The following is a 13,240-nucleotide window of genomic DNA, read 5'->3' as shown; positions in this document are numbered from 1 at the left end:
TCTGCTGGAAGAGGGGCGCCATGAGGAGGCTCTCCCTGACCTCTTACAAGAGGCACTGGGGGTTCAGACTTTGGAGGATGTTGCTATTAGTGAGCAGCTAACCAATGAGCAAAGTAAGCAGTTGTTTCAGCTGCTCCAAAGGTTTCAGTATCAGTTTTCTGAGCGGCCAGGCTGCACCAATTGGGTTGTCCATCAAGTAAATACAGAGGGACATGCCCTGGTTCGCACCCCAGCATACAGGATAGCAGAATCCGTACGGGCTGCCATGAAAAAGGAAGTAGAGGAAATGTTGGCATTAGGGGTGATTGTTCCCTCTCAGAGCCCTTGGGCATCACCAGTAGTATTAGTTCCCAAGAAGGATGGCAGCACTAGGTTTTGTGTAGACTATAGGAAACTGAACCAAGTGACAGTTACAGACGCCTACCCAATGCCCCGGGTGGATGAACTCCTTGACCACCTGGGGAATGCCAAATACCTCACCCCCCTAGACCTAAGCCGAGGATACTGGCAGATTCCCTTGGCACCAGGGGACCAAGAGAAGTCGGCTTTTATCACTCCCTATGGCTTGTTTCAAATTACAGTCATGCCATTTGGAATGAAAAACGCACCAGCGACATTCCAGAGGGTAGTAAATCAGCTGTTGGAGGGGTGCCAAGAGTTTGCTCAGGCATATCTGGATGATATAGCCATATTTAGCAACACCTGGGAGGAACATGTGCAGCACCTGCAGAGGGTGCTGGAAAGGATTAGGCAGGCTGGGCTTACCCTTAAACCAGGGAAATGCCACTTTGGGATGGCTGAGGTCCAATATTTGGGTCACCGGGTGGGAAGCGGGCGAGTGATGCCAGAACCGGCCAAGGTTGAAGTCATAGTAAACTGGCCTACTCCCACAACACAAAAACAGGTGTTAGCCTTTTTGGGGACAGCAGGGTATTACCGACGCTTTATCCCTAACTACAGTGCTATTGCTAAACCCCTGACAGATCTGACGAGTAAAAGACGCCCACGAGTGGTAACCTGGACACCCGAGTGTGCTACCGCCATGTCTGCACTCAAATCTGCCTTAGTGAATGCCCCTGTTCTGTCTGCACCTGACTTTAGCCGGGGATTCATTGTCCACACTGACGCCTCCACCTATGGGATTGGTGCTGTGTTGTCCCAAGTGGATGAGAAGGGAGGTGAGCACCCCATTATATACCTGAGCCGGAAGCTGCTTCCCCGGGAAGTTGCATATGCTACAATTGAAAAAGAGTGTCTGGCCCTTGTGTGGGCCTTAAAGAAACTGCAGCCCTATCTGTTTGGAAGTGCATTCACTGTGGTAACTGACCATAACCCTCTGAGCTGGTTGCAACGCGTTTCTGGAGACAATGGGAAATTGCTGAGGTGGAGCTTAGCTTTGCAGCAGTTCAACATTACTATACAGCACCGCAAGGGGAGCCACCATGGGAATGCGGATGGACTCTCAAGAAGGGACGGTGAAGACTGTACAGGACAAGGGCATGCTACGGTCTTCCCCCCGTCTGGGGGGAGACCGGACGGCCGCCCTCTGGGGGGGGAGAGATGTGAAAAGACTCCTAATAGCTGTGGAAGCTGCTGGCTCAGGAGGGAGGGGCCGGGAGGTCCCAGGGACAGGAAGCTGCTGGCTCAGGAGGGAGGGGCCGGGAGGTCCCAGGGACAGGAAGCAGTTGGCTCAGAGAGGTCAGGGGGAAGAGGAAGTGGCTGTTGAGAAAGAAGCTGCTGGAAAGGCTGCAGTGGGAACTGGTGACTGCAAAGCAGAGTGGGATAAGCTGCGGCGTCCCCTCATTTTGGATTGGATTTCCCCAGCACTGACCCCTGAGTCACACTCCAGCACCTGAGTTACACTCCAGCAGTTAAGTTAATCTGCCAGTTATACCCCCCACCTACAGAAGTGCAACTGGGAGCCTCACTGTGAGGGGAGCTGTTACTGGGCTGCCTGGGAGCTGCAAGTGACTAATATAAGGGACTGGGCCACAAATACCCCCTACAGTTGTGCCCCTGTTGGGCAGTTACACCTTGTTTGTGCCTAAGGGATTGCTTGTTATTAAAGCTGTGTTGTACCGTTACCTGCCCCTGTGCTGCTTATGTGCCCATAGTCTGGTCCCGTGCTCAGGGACGTCACAGACGTAGTGAGGAGCAGAGGAGTCGGTCTGGAACATTCGGAGACACAAGGGAAGGGATGTAGTGAGGAGCAGAGGAGTTGGCCTGGAACATTCAGAGACACAAGGGAAGAGATGTAGTGAGGAACGAAGGAGTGAAGTGAGGAGCAGAGCAGTCGGCCAGGAACGTATGGAGACACAAGGGAAGAAATTAAGTGAGGAGCAGAGGAGTCGGCCAGGAACGTACAGAGACCCAAGGGAAGAGATGTAGTGATGAGCAGAGGAGTCGGGCAGGAACGTACGGAGACACAAGGGAAGAGATGAAGTGAGGAGCAGAGGAGTCGGCCAGGAACGTACGGAGACACAAGGGAAGGGATGAAGTGAGGAGCAGAGGAGTCAGCCAGGAACGTACGGAGACACAAGGGAAGGGATGTAGTGAGGAACGAAGGAGTCAACCAGGAACGTACGGAGGCACAAGGGAAGAGATGTAGTGAGGAGCAGAGGAGTTGGCAAGGAACGTACGGAGACACAAGGGAAGATATGTATTGAGGAACGAAGGAGTCGGCTAGGAACGTAAGGAGACACAAGGGAAGAGATGTAGTGAGGAGCATAGGAGTCAGCCAGGAACGTACGGAGACACAAGGGAAGAGATGTAGTGAGGAACAGAGGAGTCGGCCACGAACATACTGAGACAAAGGGAAGAGATGGAGTGAGGGGCAGAGGAGTCGGCCAGGAACGTACGGAGACACAAGGGAAGAGATGTAGTGATGTAGTGAGGAGTAGAGGAGAGGGCCAGGAACATACGAAGACACAAGGGAAGAGATGTAGTGAGGAACAAAGGAGTCGGCCAGGAACGTGCGGAGACACAAGGTAAGGGATGGACTGAGGAGCAGAGGAGTCAGCTAGGAGCGTACGGAGACACAAGGGAAGAGATGTAGTGAGGAGCAGAGTAGTCAGCCAGGAACGTACAGAGACACAATGGAAGAGATGTAATGAGGAACGAAGGAGTCGGCCAGGAACGTACGGAGACACAAGGGAAGAGATGTAGTGAGGGGCAGAGGAGTCAGCCAGGAACGTATGGAGACACAAGGGAAGGGATGGACTGAGGAGTCTACCAGGAACGTATGGAGACACAAGGCAAGAGATGTAGTGAGGAGAAGAGGAGTCAGCCAGGAACATACAGAGACACAAGGGAAGAGATATAGTGAGGAGCAGAGTAGTTTCCAGGAATGTACGGAGACACAAGAGAAGAGATGTAGTGAGGAACGAAGGAGTCAGCCAGAAACATAAGGAGACACAAGGGAAGAGATGTAGTGAGGAGCAGGGAAGTCAGCCAGGAACGTACGGAGACACTAGGGAAGAGATGTAGTGAGGAAGGAAGGAGTCACCCAGGAACATATGGAGACACAAGGGAAGAGATGTAGTGAGGAGCAGGGAAGTCGGCCAGGAACGTACGGAGACACAAGGGAAGAGATGAAGTGAGGAGCAGAGGAGTCAGCCAGGAATGTACAGAGACACAAGGGAAGAAATGTAGTGAGGAACGAAGGAGTCGGCCAGGAACATATGGAGACACAAGGGAAGGGATGTAGTGAGGAGCAGAGGAGTCGGCCTGGAAAATTCGGAGATACAAGGGAAGAGATGTAGTGAGGAGCAGAGGAGTTGGCCTGGAACATTCGGAGACACAAGGGAAGAGATGTAGTGAGGAACGAAGGAGTCGGCCAGGAACGTACGGAGACACAAGGGAAGAGATGTAGTGAGGAGCAGAGGAGTCGGCCTGGAACATTCGGAGACACAAGGGAAGAGATGAAGTGAGGAGCAGAGCAGTCGGCCAGGAACGTATGGAGACACAAGGGAAGAAATTAAGTGAGGAGCAGAGGAGTCGGACAGGAATGTACGGAGACACAAGGGAAGAGATGTAGTGAGGAACGAAGGAATCGGCCAACAACGTACGGAGACACAAGGGAAGGGATGAAGTGAGGAGCAGAGGAGTCGACCAGGAATGTATGGAGACACAAGGGAAGGGATGTAGTGAGGAGCAGAGGAGTCGGCCAGGAACGTACGGAGACACAAGGGAAGAGATGGAGTGAGGAGCAGAGGAGTCGGCCAGGAACATACGGAGACACAAGGGAAGAGATGGAGTGAGGAGCAGAGGAGTCGGCCAGGAACGTACGGAGACACAAGGGAAGGGATGTAGTGAGGAGCAGAGGAGTCGACCAGGAACGTACGGAGACACAAGGGAAGGGATAGAGTGAGGAGCAGAGGAGTCGGCCAGGAACGTACGGAGACACAAGGGAAGGGATGTAGTGAGGAACGAAGGCGTCGGCCAGGAACGTACGGAGACACAATGGAAGGGATGAAGTGAGGAGCAGAGGAGTCGGGCAGGAACGTACAGAGACACAAGGGAAGAGATGTTGTGAGGGGCAAAGGAGTCGGCCGGGAACGTACGGAGACACAAGGGAAGAGATGTAGTGAGGAGCAGAGGAGTCGGCCGGGAACGTACAGAGACACAAGGGAAGAGATGTTGTGAGGGGCAAAGGAGTCGGCCGGGAACGTACAGAGACACAAGGGAAGAGATGTTGTGAGGGGCAAAGGAGTCGGCCGGGAACATACGGAGACACAAGGGAAGAGATGTAGTGAGGAAGGAAGGAGTCGGCCTGGAACATTCGGAGACACAAGGGAAGAGATGTAGTGAGGAACGAAGGAGTCGGCCAGGAACGTACGGAGACACAAGGGAAGAGATGTAGTGAGGAGCAGAGGAGTCGGCCAGGAACATTCGGAGACACAAGGGAAGAGATGAAGTGAGGAGCAGAGCAGTCGGCCAGGAACGTACGGAGACACAAGGGAAGAAATTAAGTGAGGAGCAGAGGAGTCGGCCAGGAACGTACGGAGACACAAAGGAAGGGATGTAGTGAGGAGCAGAGAAGTCGGCCAGGAACGTACGGAGACACAAGGGAAGAGATGGAGTGAGGAGCAGAGGAGTCGGCCAGGAACGTACGGAGACACAAGGGAAGGGATGTAGTGAGGAGCAGAGGAGTCGACCAGGAACGTACGGAGACACAAGGGAAGGGATGTAGTGAGGAGCAGAGAAGTTGACCAGGAACATACGGAGACACAAGGGAAGGGATGGAGTGAGGAGCAGAGGAGTCGGCCAGGAACGTACGGAGACACAAGGGAAGGGATGTAGTGAGGAACGAAGGCGTCGGCCAGGAACGTACGGAGACACAATGGAAGGGATGAAGTGAGGAGCAGAGGAGTCGGGCAGGAACGTACAGAGACACAAGGGAAGAGATGTTGTGAGGGGCAAAGGACTCGGCCAGGAACGTACGGAGACACAAGGGAAGAGATGTAGTAAGGAGCAGAGGAGTCGGCCAGGAACGTACGGAGACACAAGGGAGGAGATGTAGTGAGGAAGGAAGGAGTCGGCCAGGAACGTACGGAGACACAAGGGAAGGGATGTAGTGAGGAGCAGAGGAGTCGGCCAGGAACGTACGGAGACACAAGGGAAGGGATGGAGTGAGGAGCAGAGGAGTCGGCCAGGAACGTACGGAGACACAAGGGAAGGGATGTAGTGAGGAGCAGAGGAGTTGGCCAGGAACGTACGGAGACACAAGGGAAGAGATGTAGTGAGGAGCAGAGGAGTCGGCCAGGAACGTACGGAGACACAAGGGAAGAGATGTAGGGCCTGATTCACTAAAGGGCGATAAAAATTATCGCACGTTTTTTTGCGGTAAAAAAGACGCGACAATTAGCGCGCGATTCACTACAGACTTACCGCATGCGATAAGTCGCCATTTTCGCATGCGGTATTTCTCGCGCTGAAAAGAATACGATCGCATGATTCACTATAACTTTTGCGCGCTAAATATCACATTCGGCTATGCGAAAATTAACTCCTACTACAGGCAGGCGAAAAATTATAGAAAAGTACAGTAAATGAGTTTTTGACAATAAAATATGGACTTACAGTGTTATTTATTCAGTCTGTGTCTTTTTACTCAATTTCACTAAAGTCTTGGCATGTATGGAATTTCCCTACTAATATACAGTACTATAGCGGTGAGTATTTAGTCGGATAATATACAGTACTATAGCGGTGAGTATTTAGTCGGATAATATACAGTACTATAGCGGTGAGTATTTAGTCGGATAATATACAGTACTATAGCGGTGAGTATTTAGTCGGATAATATACAGTACTATAGCGGTGAATATTTAGTCAGATAATATACAGTACTATAGCGGTGAGTATTTAGTCGGATAATATACAGTACTATAGCGGTGAGTATTTAGTCGCCATAATATACAGTACTATAGCGGTGAGTATTTAGTCGGATAATATACAGTACTATAGCGGTGAATATTTAGTCGGATAATATACAGTACTATAGCGGTGAGTATTTAGTCGCCATAATATACAGTACTATAGCGGTGAGTATTTAGTCGGATAATATACAGTACTATAGCGGTGAGTATTTAGTCGGATAATATACAGTACTATAGCGGTGAGTATTTAGTCGGATAATATACAGTACTATAGCGGTGAGTATTTAGTCGGATAATATACAGTACTATAGCGGTGAGTATTTAGTCGGATAATATACAGTACTATAGCGGTGAATATTTAGTCGGATAATATACAGTACTATAGCGGTGAGTATTTAGTCGGATAATATACAGTACTATAGCGGTGAGTATTTAGTCGGATAATATACAGTACTATAGCGGTGAGTATTTAGTCGGATAATATACAGTACTATAGCGGTGAGTATTTAGTCGGATAATATACAGTACTATAGCGGTGAATATTTAGTCGGATAATATACAGTACTATAGCGGTGAATATTTAGTCGGATAATATACAGTACTATAGCGGTGAATATTTAGTCGCCATAATATACAGTACTATAGCGGTGAGTATTTAGTCGGATAATATACAGTACTATAGCGGTGAGTATTTAGTCGGATAATATACAGTACTATAGCGGTGAATATTTAGTCGGATAATATACAGTACTATAGCGGTGAGTATTTAGTCGGATAATATACAGTACTATAGCGGTGAGTATTTAGTCGGATAATATACAGTACTATAGCGGTGAGTATTTAGTTGGATAATATACAGTACTATAGCGGTGAATATTTAGTCGGATAATATACAGTACTATAGCGGTGAGTATTTAGTCGGATAATATACAGTACTATAGCGGTGAGTATTTAGTCGGATAATATACAGTACTATAGCGGTGAGTATTTAGTCAGATAATATACAGTACTATAGCGGTGAGTATTTAGTCGGATAATATACAGTACTATAGCGGTGAATATTTAGTCGGATAATATACAGTACTATAGCGGTGAATATTTAGTCGGATAATATACAGTACTATAGCGGTGAATATTTAGTCGCCATAATATACAGTACTATAGCGGTGAATATTTAGTTGGATAATATACAGTACTATAGCGGTGAGTATTTAGTTGGATAATATACAGTACTATAGCGGTGAATATTTAGTCGGATAATATACAGTACTATAGCGGTGAGTATTTAGTTGGATAATATACAGTACTATAGCGGTGAGTATTTAGTTGGATAATATACAGTACTATAGCAGTGAGTATTTAGTCGGATAATATACAGTACTATAGCGGTGAATATTTAGTCGCCATAATATACAGTACTATAGCGGTGAATATTTAGTCGGATAATATACAGTACTATAGCGGTGAATATTTAGTCGGATAATATACAGTACTATAGCGGTGAGTATTTAGTTGGATAATATACAGTACTATAGCGGTGAGTATTTAGTTGGATAATATACAGTACTATAGCGGTGAGTATTTAGTCGGATAATATACAGTACTATAGCGGTGAATATTTAGTCGCCATAATATACAGTACTATAGCGGTGAATATTTAGTCGGATAATATACAGTACTATAGCGGTGAGTATTTAGTCGCCATAATATACAGTACTATAGCGGTGAGTATTTAGTTGGATAATATACAGTACTATAGCGGTGAATATTTAGTCGCCATAATATACAGTACTATAGCGGTGAATATTTAGTCGGATAATATACAGTACTATAGCGGTGAGTATTTAGTCGGATAATATACAGTACTATAGCGGTGAGTATTTAGTCGGATAATATACAGTACTATAGCGGTGAATATTTAGTCGGATAATATACAGTACTATAGCGGTGAGTATTTAGTCGGATAATATACAGTACTATAGCGGTGAGTATTTAGTTGGATAATATACAGTACTATAGCGGTGAATATTTAGTCGCCATAATATACAGTACTATAGCGGTGAGTATTTAGTTGGATAATATACAGTACTATAGCGGTGAATATTTAGTCGGATAATATACAGTACTATAGCGGTGAGTATTTAGTCGGATAATATACAGTACTATAGCGGTGAGTATTTAGTCGGATAATATACAGTACTATAGCGGTGAATATTTAGTCGGATAATATACAGTACTATAGCGGTGAGTATTTAGTTGGATAATATACAGTACTATAGCGGTGAATATTTAGTCGCCATAATATACAGTACTATAGCGGTGAATATTTAGTCGGATAATATACAGTACTATAGCGGTGAATATTTAGTCGGATAATATACAGTACTATAGCGGTGAGTATTTAGTCGGATAATATACAGTACTATAGCGGTGAGTATTTAGTCGGATAATATACAGTACTATAGCGGTGAGTATTTAGTCGGATAATATACAGTACTATAGCGGTGAATATTTAGTCGGATAATATACAGTACTATAGCGGTGAGTATTTAGTCGGATAATATACAGTACTATAGCGGTGAGTATTTAGTCGGATAATATACAGTACTATAGCGGTGAATATTTAGTCGGATAATATACAGTACTATAGCGGTGAGTATTTAGTCGGATAATATACAGTACTATAGCGGTGAGTATTTAGTCGGATAATATACAGTACTATAGCGGTGAGTATTTAGTCGGATAATATACAGTACTATAGCGGTGAGTATTTAGTCGGATAATATACAGTACTATAGCGGTGAGTATTTAGTCGGATAATATACAGTACTATAGCGGTGAGTATTTAGTCGGATAATATACAGTACTATAGCAGTGAATATTTAGTTGGATAATATACAGTACTATAGCGGTGAATATTTAGTCGCCATAATATACAGTACTATAGCGGTGAGTATTTAGTCGGATAATATACAGTACTATAGCGGTGAATATTTAGTCGGATAATATACAGTACTATAGCGGTGAGTATTTAGTCGGATAATATACAGTACTATAGCGGTGAGTATTTAGTCGGATAATATACAGTACTATAGCGGTGAGTATTTAGTCGGATAATATACAGTACTATAGCGGTGAATATTTAGTCGGATAATATACAGTACTATAGCGGTGAATATTTAGTCGGATAATATACAGTACTATAGCGGTGAATATTTAGTCGCGTAAAATACATTACTATGTATATTTTGGCGATTTTTTGTCCGCGATTTTTAAATGCTTTCCAAATAATGATTTAAAAAAAGTACCTAAAGTGTTATTGCGCTAATTAGCACCCCAAAATGTACCTATTTAAGCACCTGATTGGGGGAGGTGTTTGTCAGAGCACATTTTCAATTTGCAAAAATGGACTATGAAGGGGCATATGTTGGTGGGTTTTTGTGGGATTTGGAGGAGGAGGAGGAGGCAGCGGTGGTGGTGCCACAAGAACAACCCCAACCCCAGCCACGTATTATGCGGCCACGCCGCTTTAGACACAGGGCCACCTTGGAAGGCTTGGGCGAGGATGAAGTGGTGAGGAGGTACAGGCTCAATAAGGCAGCAATTTATACCTTATATGAGCTGCTTGAGCCTGTCCTTGAACCACGGACTCGCCGAAGCAGGGCTGTCCCAGGGATTGTAAAACTGCTTTGCTCCCTGCACTTTTTTGCCTCTGGCAGTTTTCAGAGGGTGGGGGGGGTTTATGGGGGGGTGTCACAGCCCACCTTTTCACGGTGCCTTGGCCAGGTCCTGGACGCCATCCGCTCGGTGTCCAGGACTTTTATCTCGTTCCCCCAAAATCGGAACGAGTGGGGCACCGTGAAGAGGGATTTCTATCGGGTAGGTGGCATCCCCAATGTTTTGGGTGCAATAGATTGCACCCATGTTGCGCTAAACCCCCCCCCAAGACATGGAGCATGTATTTAGGAACCGCAAGGAATACCACTCGCTAAATGTCCAAGTGGTCTGTGATGGAAAAATGAACATCTTGAGCATCGTGTCTGGATTCCCCGGCTCCTCGCACGATGCCTACATACTTAGACAGTCCAGGCTTTACCAAGCATTTGAGACAGGACAAATGCCTCACGGGTGGCTGTTAGGTAAGTATTTGTGTCACTTGCACAACTTGTCAACATTTGCTTTGTGTGTCCTACTGTAAAACCAGTCCCTGCCTGCCATAAGCTTGGAATGCAATGTGTAAAGTGCCCTTTTTTGCCACTGGGAGAGTCAAAGCAGCTGCTTGTAGTGTCACCTATCAGTCTCACACTGTCACATCTGTTGCAAAAGGGCCCTGTTTTGACACAGGGAGACTGGAAACAGCTTATTTGCTTGCACCATCTTATTCCATCTTAATTTCTTTCAGGAGATGCTGGCTACCCGTGCGGTCGGTGGCTAATAACACCAGTTCACAGGCCGCGCTCACAGGCGGAGTGTGACTTCAATCAAGCACATGTCAGAACGTGGTCTGTGATAGAGCGGACGTTTGGTGTCCTCAAGAGCCGGTTCCGCTGCCTTGATAGATCAGGAGGCAGCCTGCTGTACAGCCCCACCAAAGTGGCAAATATAATCGGTGCGTGTGCTGTACTGCACAATTTGGCGAACCGGCACGGCCTACCAGGTTTGCAATTTTACAAGTTTAGTTGTCATATCCAAATAACAATGAAGCACAGGGCCGCTGCTCCCTATAAGCAGAGTACTGCATATGCCACAAACTACTAGGGGGACACCATCCCAGCTCCCAAAAATAAATAATTGTATATATTATAACATACCCCCCAACACTGGTTTTTAGAGCGCATCCCAATTTCCTGGATAGTTAAATCAATCTATGGGGGTTACTGTGGCCACTTACTATGGGGGCATTGTCTATGGAGGCAATTGGGGGCACTGTGTGTGTGGCCTCTATAGTAGTTGTTTTTTTTAATATTTTACTTCCGTAATATTTGTGGGAGGGGGCACAAAAGTTAATTTCAGCTTAGGGCACCCATTTGGCCAGCAGCGGCCCTGATGAAGCATCATTACTGTAATGATTTGTTTTTGACCCATGTTCCTCACAACTTTACAGCTGAGGTGGCCGATGACCTTGAGGACCCCGTCCATCCACCGGATCCTGTCCAACGTGCGGATGCCCGAGGGAGTCAAGTCCGGGGACAAATTGTTACTAATTACTTTGCCTGTAAGTACCTAAAATCTTTAATCCCGCACACAACACATACCAAACAAGTTGTCCCAAAATAAATATATTTATTTTTTGGGAATGCTTCCCAAATATATTTTTTTGAAGCAGCTTTAATAAAAGTAAGAAAGTAAGAAAAAAAAAAAAACACAACAAACAAAACCAATAAAAAAAAGGCCAAATAAAAGCTACATTCCACAAGTGTGTGTGTAAATTTATTTTCGCTTGCGAAGCTGCCTTGTTGAACCTGCAGGAGGGGGAGCTGCGCTGGTAGAGCTTGTGGGCTCTGTTGGCTTTGGTGCAGCAATTTGTTGTTTTTCTTTAGCCAACAGAGCCAGTTTTTTTTTTTCAGGTCTACCACCTCCTCCTGCAGGCTCAACATGGCAGCCTCATGTTGGGTTTGGGCTTCATGTCTGGCCTGCATAAGGCTCTCCATTCTAACCTCATGCTGGGTTTGGGCTTCATGTCTGGCCTGCATAAGGCTCTCCATTCTAACCTCATGCTGGGTTTGGGCTTCATGTCTGGCCTGCATAAGGCTCTCCATTCTAGCCTCATGCTGGGTTTGGGCTTCATGTCTGGCCCGATGTATTGCCAACATCTCCTGGTGTAGAGCAAGCATAGCCGACTCGTGTGTGGCTTGCCTTGCCTGACCTGCATTGTAGGCATTAGTTGCCACACACGAGTCGATATGTTGTACATGTAGTTTGTGCATATGTGCCTTGTGATGCCTATTAAGAGCTTCATGGAAGGCATTTTTCTGGTGCTGGGTTGGAGCCTGGGTTGGGATCTGCTGCTGTTGTTGCTCTGGAATGTTAGCCGGCTCCTCATCTGAGGAGAAGGCCACGTCGCTGCCACCGACGTTGGACCCTCACTCACTTGCCTCCCCACTAAATACTTCTCCTTCTATTTCAGGATCTCTGCGTGGGGAGGCCAGCACTGACAAGGAGCAACGACCTTTGAAAAGAAAGAATAAATAAAAAATCTTTCATTTTGGATTATGTTCATGGACAAAATGAGTTTTGTGAAAACATAAACAAGTTAATTTGAGCCAAAATATTTGTGGACATTGATTCATTCCAAATAAGGCAAAAAGGTAAAATCAATTTGAAAAGACTGACTGTCCAAAAGTACAAGATGAACTGACTGCACCTAAGCTAGCAAGGCACACTTGGCAAATAACACCCCCTATCTTATTAGCAATACACTGCACTCCTGGAATTGAAACAGTTGCAATATACACAGACACAATTAATTATTATGCCACTGCACAAGCCTAACACAAAACACACATCAAAAGAAATTTGTTAAGAATAATACCTGGAACGGGAGCAGATGCCGTTGGTCTGCGCCTGCTCGGCCCAGGTGGAGATGAATCTGTGGGAGAAAAAGATTGTTTAACCTTAAAGAGATACTGACACCAGAAATGAAACCATTGTTACATCTGTCATAACATTGTGTTTGCATGCTATTTCTAATTTGCCCATAAAAGGATTTGGCCAAGCTTTTACATTCCCTATCTGATCCCCCATGTTCCTCTATGAGGGGGCGGCCATATTTGCCCAGCAGGAGGCCGTTAGCATTAGAAGCTATAACTGACAGGCTGAGAAGGGACAGTCAGGTTGGCAAAACAGTCAGGTTTTGGGCT

At 46.1% G+C, this 13,240-nt stretch overlaps 1 long non-coding RNA gene across 1 annotated transcript; it reads left to right on the top strand.

Moving 5' to 3' along the window:
- The first annotated feature begins 10,672 nt into the window (after positions 1-10,672).
- LOC105945933 lies at positions 10,673-12,546 on the top strand. Its single transcript, XR_004220896.1, has 3 exons — positions 10,673-11,037; positions 11,485-11,595; positions 12,508-12,546. It is a non-coding gene; the product is annotated as an uncharacterized LOC105945933 (long non-coding RNA).
- The last annotated feature ends 694 nt before the right edge of the window (positions 12,547-13,240 follow it).

The sequence above is a fragment of the Xenopus tropicalis genome, chromosome 1, assembly GCF_000004195.4.
Source record: "Xenopus tropicalis strain Nigerian chromosome 1, UCB_Xtro_10.0, whole genome shotgun sequence".
In the NCBI taxonomy this organism is placed as follows: domain Eukaryota; kingdom Metazoa; phylum Chordata; class Amphibia; order Anura; family Pipidae; genus Xenopus; species Xenopus tropicalis.
This window is presented reverse-complemented; position numbering and strand designations above follow the sequence as displayed.